Genomic DNA, 10,002 nt, shown 5'->3' with positions numbered 1-10,002 from the left:
AGCGTCTATTAGCTGAAATATGTCAATTGGTATACCATCTATTCCTGGGGCCTTATTTTTTGCTATTTCCTTCAAAGCAGCTTCATCACCATAGGAGCTGATTGTGGAACAGACCACCAACTACTCATATGCAAGTTCAAGCTGAAACTGAGGAAAATTAAACCTAGTCCACGGGAACCAAAATATTACTTTGAGTCTATCCCACCTGAATTTCAGAACCATCTCAGGAACAGGTTTGAGGCCTTGAACACTAATGAGCAAAGACCAGATGAGTTGTGGGAGGATATCAAGAGTATCATCCAAGAAGAGTGCAGACGTTCATTATAAAGACAGAAGAGGAAGAAAAGACCGAAATGGATGTCAGAAGAGACTTTGAAAGTTGGACTGGAGCACAGAGAAGCCAAAGCAGAGGGAAGAATTCAAGATACTAAAGAGTTGAATAGAAGATACCAAAAGGTAGCGCATGACGACAAAGTATTACAGTGAAATGTGTAAGGAGTTGGAGTCAGAAAATCAAGAGGGCCTAACTCGTTCAGCATTTCTTAAGCTCAAGGAACTGAAGAACAAATTCAAACCTCGAGTTGCCATAATCAAGGATGCTTTAGGCAGAATATTAAATGATCCAGGAAGTATTAAAAGAAGATGGTAAGAGTATACTGAGTCATTGTATCAGAAGGAATTGGCAGACCCAGAAGAATTTCATGAAACAACATATAAGCAAGAAAATGATTCACAGCCTTAAAATCCCAAGGAGGGGTGAGTTAGAATCTATTCAAAGGCAATGAATGAGTTAATCTTTTAGTGGTTACCTTCAAGGAATGTTTGTGTGACAGTAATCTCTGTTTTTAAATGATAAAATTTTTTATCTGTTGGTTTTGTTTTTATATCATAATTTATCCAGATACAAAGTCTTTGGATTATGCTTTATTTTTTCTGTATTTTTTAGTTGCACTACTGTCCTTTGCAAAAGCTCTTGTGGCTTATTGGTAAGGCACAGGGTTTGAAGAATCATCTGTTTCCTCTGGTGTGATTTAATCCGATACCCTTCTCGAAGGGTTAGTCATGAGGTGGTTCAACTCAAAGATACAACTATCCTTTGAAATTGAATATGCTACGGAGAACCCTGAGGCTAATCTCATTTCCCCCTAATTTATAACTAGTTTGATATTTAGCTTCACTGCTCGAAGAATCTTTACCTAGAATTTTTCATAAGACTTTTTGTTGTCTTTGGTGTTAGTTAATGCAAAGGGTCAGTTAGTGTTTTCCCTTGATTCTAAGATATTACTACCATAGAATCAATTTTTTAAAATGCAGGCATGACTTAAAAGCGGTGGCTGACTTCTGTATTGTTTGTTGTTTCCTTCATTTGTGAGGAATGCATATTTGTTGATTCTGTTATCTCCTGCCTCTAACTTGAATACTCTTCTGTCCTGTACTCTTTCTTACATAATTTTTGATTGCTGTAACTGCCACTTTTTGGCCTGGCTCTTGTACTTTTTATTCTCCTAAAATTTTACAGTGGAACTGTGGGTTAAATATTGGGTTATTAACTGAAAAGTCAGAAGTTTGAACTTCATCCACTCTTTAGGAGATGATCAAGTATTCTGCTTTAGTAAAGATTTATAACGTTGGAAATTCCATGGGCAATTCTGTTCTTTCCAGTAGGGAGCTCTGGTGGCTTTGTGGTAGGGAATTGTGCTTCTAGTGTTAAGGTATGTGGCTTGAATCCACCAGTTGCTCCACAGGAAAAAGATGGACAGTCTCATGTTATTAACTGTCTTTGAAAACCTACTGAGGGGCAACTATGGGTTGGTTCTGACGTGACAGTACATTGCAAAAATAAAAGAGTTGATAGGGTTGCTCTGAGTAGGAACTGGCTTGATAGAGTAGATTTTGGGTTTTTGTCCCCTTTTTCTTTCCATTTTATTTTCTTGTTCTTGAGAATGTTGTTGTTGTTGTTAATGTGCCGTCGAGTTGCTTGCGACTCAGAGTGACCCTATGTACAACAGCCCTAAACTCTGCTCTGTCCTGTGCCAGTCACACTGTCTCTGACACTCCCACCCCCATTATCCCAGTCACTGAGTCAATCCACCTCATAGAGGGCCTTCCCCTCCTGTGTTGTCCCACCACCTTACCAAGCAAGATGTCCTTCTTCAAGGACCACTCCCTCCTCACAACATGTCCAAAGTATGTTAGGCGGAGCCTCAGAATCCTTGCTTTCAAGGAGCCACCCGGTTTAACCCTTTCCAGGATGAATCTGTTTTCCTAGCAGTCCGTGGTACTCTCAATACTCTTCTCCAGCACCACAGCTCAAAGGCATCAATTCCCCTTCTATCCTCCTCGGTCATTGTCCAACTCTGATGCATAACAAGTGATTGTGTAAACCATGGCCTGTATCCAAAGTTCTTGAGAATAGGCACAGCAAAACATGTCATTAGGTATCGTTAAATCAACTATGACTCATAGTGACCCTATGGACAATAGATCCTTTTGCTCTATGATGCATCATCCTCACTGTTTCTTACATGCTCAAGTGCATTGTTAGACTTACTGTCAGTCCATCTCATTGAGGGTGTTCCTCTTTCTCTCACTCTCCACCTTTTCCATCTGGATGGTTTCCCCCCTAAGGATTAGCCTCTCATGACAATTTGCTCAAAGTATGCGAGATAGAGTTTCACCATTCATGATTGACTCTAAGTAACACCATGGTTACACTTCCTCCAAGACACACTTGTTTCTTCTTTTAGCACTTAATAGGATATTTAGTACTCTTATCCAGCACCACGCTTAAAGTCATTGATTCTTCTTCTGCCATCTTTATTCACTGTCCACCCTTCATTTGCATGCTATTGTTAGATGCTGTGTTGGAATGGACTCTATGCTGACCTTCTAGTCGATGTTTTAGAAGCTGTAAAGCACATAGAGGAGATTGCCCATCTTTCTCCTGCAAAGCAGCTAGTACATTCAAACTGCCTGCCTTTGGATTGGCAGTGTAATCCCTTATTCTCTAGGCCAACGGAGCACCCCATCAGATACATGGGAAGTAATCGAAATACCATAGCTTGGATCAGGTACATTTTAGACCTTAAAAGCAATCATTATTCTTCAGCACTTTGGAGAAGTCTTTGATAGTTGATTTTCTCGATGTAACATGTCTTGAGTTCTTAAGTGTGGGTGTTGATTGTGAATCCAGGTATGAGGAAATCATTAACAACTTGAGTTTCCTCCATCCATCATGATTTTACAAATTGGTCCACTAGTGAGGATTTTTGTTTTCTTGATGTTGAGATGCAGTGCTTAATGAAGGCTTAATGTAGTCTTTGAGCTTCTGTAGCAAGTGCTTCATGTCCTCTTTATTTTCTGTAAGCAGGTTGTGTCATTTTGCATAATGCAGGCTGTTGATGAATCTTCCTCTATTCTTTTTTTAATTATAAAATTTTATTAATTTTAATGAACATTTACAGAGCTTTTGGGTTTCCATTCATTTATTCATTGTTGCACTATTTTCTCTACCCTCCTCCCCAGTTCGTTCATCTTTTTTTCCCCCCTTGAATGTCTGTTTTAATTGTCCAGTTGCCACAGTGCTTGTCAAGGCCACTTCTAATTAATCTCCTTTGTCAGTGTGTCCTTTGCCATTCCCTATCACTCCTCCTTGAGAGAGACTTCACCCTGATTCATTCTCCTTCAATCATCCCAAGTGATTGCATAGAACATGGCCTGTATCAGGTGCACCTTAGTCTCCAGACTGACATCGTTGCTTTTCAGTTCTTTGGAGAGGTCTCTGACAGCAGACTTTCACAGTGCAATACGTCTTTTAAATTCCTGGCTGCTAGTGCCAAGAGTGTTGATTGTGGAGCCAAGCAAACTAAAGCTGTTTAGAATCTCAGTCTCTTCACCATCCATCACGATTCTTCAATCGGCCCAGTGGTGAGAATCTGTTTTCTTGATATTGAGCTTCAATCTGTTTTGAAGGCTGCAGTCCCTGACCACCTGCCCTCCTCAGTTTCAGCAAACATGGTTGTGTCATTTGCATAATGCAAATTGTTGATGAGTCTTCCTCCAATCCTGATGCCACAATTCCTCCTTATACAGCCCAGTCTCCCGGATAATCTGTTCTACATATAAATTGAAAAGGTATGGATATAGGGTTGTTTTCGTTTTTTCCCCCTCCTTGTGTGTTCTGTTGAATTGGATGTAACTGGCACAGAAGGAGATTGCCTCTCCTCCTCCAGTGGAGCATCTGGTGGATTTGAAGATGTGCCTTCAGGATTGCAGTGCAGCTTCTTGCCTCTAGGCCATCAGAGTTCCCTTTATGTTAGTTTTCTGTATTTTCTCTAGTATATATCTGTCTGACTGCCTTTAATAGGACAGTTTTGGCTGGTGTTACTTCTGTGACTTTTTCAACATGACTACTTTCCTCATTTATGCCATTAAGTTGCCTTCACCAGCTTCTGCCTACCATCTCTTCCTTCAGTAATTTAATTTCTATTCGATTGAAATTTTACTAAGAGCATTAGCACTTTTTGTTTCTTTCTTGCACTTTATTTTTGGGGTTCAATTTCTTTTTTTATATGACCATTTTTGTAAAATATTCTGTGGGCTTGTCACTGGGAGACTAAGAAGTAACACAGCTACATGTTTTGCCATCTGTGTGCAGATCCAGTCAGAGATGTGCAGTGACTTATCACTAATAATTAGATATTTTTGAGGAGTAACAATAATTGAGTAATGAGAAAATTATTCAGGAGTAATAATTTCAGTTTGAGGACTCAGGTGCTTATGATTCAGCCTGTGGTCTTTCCAGTCTCTTGCTAAGCACTGAGAGCTGGACAATGAATAAGGATGACAGAAAAAAGAATAGATGCCTTGGTGAAGAGCACTGATCATCTCATGGACTGCCAAAAGAACGAACAAATGTCTTGGAAAGGGTGCAGCCAGAGTGCTCTTTGGAGTCAAGGATGATGAGGTTTTGCCTGACATATTTCAGGCATGTTGCTAGGAGGAAGGGGTTATTCCTTGGAGAAGGACACAATACTTGGAAAGGTAGAGAGTCGATGAAGGAAAGGAAGACTCTCCTTGATCAGATGGATTGACATGGTGACTGCTGCTGTTGGCTCTAGTGTGTTAGGTGTGAGGATGGCACAAGATATGACGGGGTTCAGATCTGTTGTTCATAGGGTTGCTGTGGGTCGTACTTGACTCGATGGCATCTAACAATAACAACAACAAATCACCTGTTACTGCTTACTTTATAAGATTACTCTTAAGACCACGTCTTTGGAACTGTGCTTGGATCTAGTGGTGGATTACAAAACAAGCAATGTACGCATGGGCTGTCTTTTCTAAGTAAGCACCAGGAAGTTGTGCTTCCTTCCGTACTGGGTATAGTGTCCCTGCCAATGATGATATATATTTTTTTTAAATTATTTTTTTGTGTGCGTGTACCGTCAAATCAGATCTGACTGGTACAGGAGGAGACTGTCCCTCCTTCCCTGGCAGAGCATTTGGTGGGTTTGAACCGTGCGCCTCTGGGATTGTAGTTGCAGTTCCTTGCCACTAGGCCCCCAGGGCTCCCCAATTTTTTTAAAATAAAATTTAATTGTGGTGTTAACAAAAGTTTACAGAAAAGTTAGATTTTCATTCATTCATTGTTGCACCTCTCCCAGTTAAGGCTTTGATTCTGTAGGAAGGTGGTGTGGGTTTGAGAGAGAGAGAGAGAGAGAGAGAGAGAGAGAGAGATGTCAACTATTTTAGAAACAGAATTTTTGATGTGAAAAATCTGGAATTGTTCTTCCTTTTAATTTTTTTTTTTAATTGTTCATTTAAGATCAGTAAGAAGCACAACTAAACCCATACCTGCCTTGCTTGTTGGGTAATTCTGGAATTACCCAAGGTAAACCTTTTTTTTTCTTGTGTACCATCGAATTAGATCTGACTGGCATAGGAGGAGATTACACCTCCTTCTCCAGTGGAGCATCTAGTAGATTTGAACTGTGTGCCTTTGGGGTCGCAGTGCAAAAAAAAAAGCCTTTTTTAATGTGGGCTGAGTACTTTATCTGAATTACTTATTGTGTGACAATATAGAACATAAGATCAAACTATATTGTGCACTTTCCATTTTTTCCTCCCCTAGGATGACAGAGACCAGGATTGTGCTAGTTCCTACAGTATCCTCAGAGTTTATCAGTAACTAATCCTTGGTGACAGAAAGGAGGCTAAGATAGAATTAAAATAATTTTGTACAGTCAGTGATGGGGTGGTGGTGGTGTTTAGTGCCTTTGAGTCATAGATGACTCATAGCGACCCTATGAACGAAAGACCTGAACACTTATATAACTTTTGTTTCTCCACGTTCATAGAGTTTCTGGAGGCAAGCTAGTAGATTTATTCATTGCAGACATCTTTTATAAGAAACTTAAATGCAAACTGTACAGGTGGATTCCACCTGATGGTATACACAGGAATAAGATCGATTACATCTGTGGAAAGAATCGTTGGAGAAGTTCAATATTAGCTGTGATAGCTAGGCCATATGCTGTTAGAACAGACCATCAACTACTCATATGCAAGTTCAAACTAAAGCTAAAGAAGGTTAAATCAAATCTATAGGAACCAGAATTTGATCTTGAGTCTGTCTCACCTGGATTTCAAAACCATCTCAAGAACAGGTTTAAGGCCTTGAACACTAATGAGTGAAGACCAGATGATTTGTGAGAGGATATTAAGAATCTCATTCATGAGGAATGCCAAAGATTATTACAAAGACAGAGGAGAAAGAAAAGACCAAGACAGATTTTAGATGAAACTCTGAATATCGCACTAGAGTACCATGAAGCCAAAGAAATCAAGAAGTTAAGGAGCTGAACAGGAGATTTCAAAGGGCAGCTCCGGAAGACAAAGCAAAATATTATAATGAAATAGGCAAAGAGGAAAATCAAAAGAGTTGAACTGACTTGGCATTTCTTAAGCTAGAGGTATTGAAGAACAAATTCAAGCCTTGAGTTTCAATACTTAAGGACTCTATCGGTAGAATATGAATGAAATGATCCATGAAGCATTAAAAGAATATGGAAGGAGTATACAGAATCATTGTACCAAAAAAGAATTGATTGACACAGAAGAATTTAATGAAACAACATATGATCAAGAGGCAATGATGATGGCGGCAGTTCAGTCTGCTCTGAAGGAATTGACAAAAAACAAGGCTCCAGGAATTGATGGCATACCAATTGACATATTTCAACAAACAGATACTGCCCTGAATGTGCTCACCAGGTTGTGCCAAGAAATCTGGAGGATAACTACCTGACCAACTGACTGTAAAAGATCCATATTTATTCCTGTCCCCAAAAAAGGTGATCCAACAGTGTGGAAATTACCAAACAATGTCACAAATACTACACAAAAACAAAATCCTGCTGAAGATCTGTCTGTCTGTGTCTGTCTGTCTATATGTGTGTGTATATATGTATGTGTATATATATGTATATGTGTGTGTATGTTTATATATATGTATATATATGTGTGTGTGTATGTTTATATATATATATGTGTGTGTGTGTGTGTGTATATATATATAAAACTGACTGACTGACTGGAAAAGTACATTAATAGCGAACTACCAGAAATACCAGCTGTATTTAGAAGAGGCCATGCCACTAGAGATATAATTGCCAATGTCAAATGGATTTTGACAGATAACAAAGAGTACCAGAGGAATATCTGTCTGTGCTTCATTGCTTATGCACAGGCATTTGACTCTGTAGATCACAACAAATTGTGGGTAACCTTGAGAAGAATGGAAATCCTGAAATACTTGATTGTGTTCATGCAAAACCTATACTTGGGTCAGGAGGCAGTCAGAGCAAGGAAACACTGCATGGTTCAAAATTAGGAAAGGAGTGCATCAGGGATGCATTCCATCTGCATACTTTTTCAGTCTCTGTGCAGAGAATATAAGTTGAGAGGCTAGACTTTATGATGCTAACTCCACAAAGGATATGTCCCCATCTATGATACCAAACAAATGGCTATAGGGTCCGATCTAATTTCACCTCCTCCCAACCCTGTACACTCCTATACCTATTTCTGTTAATCACTGAATCTGATGTTCATTGCAAATTGACTTAAGATGTTATTCTACTCACAGTTGTGGGGCTTACTAAGGAAATAGGTTGGAGCAGGGGTAGGGGAGGCAAAGGATATCACACAGGGAAAGTTCAGGTTTAGTCCAGAAGTCCCTAGCCAGTTTATCAAGATTTAATTTCTCAGTTCAGACAGTTTCTCAGTTAACAGGTGAAAGTCCAGGTTCAATCCAGTAACACAAATGCAAGAAACCTCTGGTTTTCTGTCATTCAACAGACTTTGTCTTAAAGTGGTCACAAATCAGCCTCTCCTTTAGTTAATCCAGCAAGCAGAACCTTAAACTCTGGCTCTGTCTCCAGGACTTCAGCAGGCTGTGCCTTACTAGAGTCTTTCTAAAGTCTGGCCAGTTCTCTCACTTGTATTGACCTTGTAGCTATTGCTGATGTTGAAGATACTGATCAGTGGGTGAATTGTGCAGTTCAGGCAGCTGGAGACCATGCCCTGAGAAGGAGCTAAGGCAGTGGATATAAAAGCCATTTTCAAACATTTTCAACAACACAGAAGGAGAGTGTTGCTTCTTTCCTTGATGGAATGGTTTGAACTGATGAATTTTTAGTTAGCAGTCTCACCACAGGATTATCAAGACCACTTGTAACACATAGAGACATACATTAATTTTTCTCATTTAACAAATAATAATCAGAATTTTTATGCTATAGGTATACACAATATCATCAGAAACTATCCTGAAAAATGTTATGTAGGTTTGTCTAAAGAGTGGGAAATGGTACTTGCAGGCACAGAGTATCTTTCTGTAAGGGCCAGAGGGAGTGAGAATAGCACAGGCCCTCACTGCCCCTGAGCAGAAAGCAGATAAAGAGCCCATAACCCAGGCCTGTGATACCTGTAGAGCTACAACAGCAGAAAGAGGTTCTTTTATTTGTTGCTGGCTCATAGACTTATAGTTATGGTACCAACAATTTGGTTGGGGTTTATTAGGGAAGGAAGTTGGAAAGTAGGGGAGGCAAAGAATATCACTCAGTATAAGTCCTGGTTTTAGCTTAAGTTCCATAGCACAGTTCTTCCATTAGTCTAGGTTCTGGTTTCAGTTCAGCAATCAAATCCAAATCATCCAATATGGTTTGCCTCAGGGCAGTTATAAGCCATCTGCTCATTTAAACATCAGATAAGAATAGTAAAACTTTTAACTGTGGCCAACACAAATCCAAGAAGCCTCAGGTAACATTTTGCCATAGTTTCTCCCCAGCAATTCCAGTCTCTCCAGCACCATCACTAGGGTCTCACAAACGGGCTGCCCCAGTCTCCCTCAAGTCTTGCTGCCACAAGTCTTGCCTGCCAGTGTGGGAAGCATTTTTTTTTTTTATCCTTGTCCTGCATCTTTTGGTGATTTGCAAGACCATGTTTCTACAGTTAAGGTAGCTGGAGACCAGAAAGATCTAACTGTAATGGCTAAAAATAAAGCCAACATTTAGACTAATACCACAAGGTTAGTTAGACATAGCAACATAGCTGTCAAATTACGAATTATTGAGGGATGACTCTTTCCTTAAAACTTTAACTGAAAGAGTAATAATATATCGTTGTTGATGATGTTATGTGCCGTCGAGTCGCTTGTGACTCACAGCGACCCTATGTACAACAGCCCTAAACTCTGCTCTGTCCTGTGCCAATCACACTGTCTCTGACACACCCATTCCAGTTACTGAATCAATCCACCTCATAGAGGGCCTTCTCCTGCACTATCCCTCCACCCTTCCAAGCATGGTGTCCCTCTCTAAGGACCGGTCCCTCCTTACAACATGTCCAAAGTATGTTAGACAGAGCCTCAGAATCCTTGTCTCCAAGGAGCCGCCGGGTTTAACCCTTTCCAGGATGAATCTGTTTGTTTTCCTAGCA

The 10,002-nt window shown here is 39.9% G+C and overlaps 1 protein-coding gene across 3 annotated transcripts in view; it reads left to right on the top strand.

Moving 5' to 3' along the window:
* Positions 1-10,002, top strand: part of SNX14 (sorting nexin 14) — a 201,213-nt gene that overhangs the window by 13,540 nt on the left and 177,671 nt on the right. The gene's annotated exons all lie outside the window — the stretch shown is intronic.

The sequence above is a fragment of the Elephantulus edwardii genome, unplaced genomic scaffold (assembly GCF_000299155.1).
Source record: "Elephantulus edwardii isolate Elephantulus edwardi_28Jun2011 unplaced genomic scaffold, EleEdw1.0 scaffold00111, whole genome shotgun sequence".
In the NCBI taxonomy this organism is placed as follows: domain Eukaryota; kingdom Metazoa; phylum Chordata; class Mammalia; order Macroscelidea; family Macroscelididae; genus Elephantulus; species Elephantulus edwardii.
This window is presented reverse-complemented; position numbering and strand designations above follow the sequence as displayed.